We start from the raw sequence: 501 nt of genomic DNA on the forward strand, positions 1-501 counted from the left end.
AATAAAATAAAATAAAATAAAATAAAATAAAATAAAATAAAATAAAAATAAAATAAAAAATAAAATAATATATATATACATATATATATAAAGCTTTTGTGCTATCTAATGGAATCAACATCCTTTATTTTGTTCCCTGTCTCAAGCCAAGCCAGACTTCTGTCCCTGTATTTTGTAATTGCCTGCTTCTGTGCTCTGAATTAAAAATGACCAGAACTTATGAGCCCCAACACTGTCTATATAGCCTTTCTGGACAATAAACAGAAGTGTCTTGTCTCCACGTCAGTTTCCTTTATATAAACCTCCAGCTATACATTTTCCCCCAAAGGATTGGAAAGCTACAGTCTTTACCTCTGTCTTGTGTATGAAGCTCAGCTCTATTGTAATGGCTGGGCTGATCAAATGGGAAAGTATGAGCCCCTAAATATGATCATTCAAGTCCTTGTTCAGGAGCAAGCTTAGCTGATTCTTGAACATGCAATACATTTGCAGTCTTGAGGA

The sequence above is a fragment of the Oxyura jamaicensis genome, chromosome 10, assembly GCF_011077185.1.
Source record: "Oxyura jamaicensis isolate SHBP4307 breed ruddy duck chromosome 10, BPBGC_Ojam_1.0, whole genome shotgun sequence".
Lineage (NCBI taxonomy): Eukaryota > Metazoa > Chordata > Aves > Anseriformes > Anatidae > Oxyura > Oxyura jamaicensis.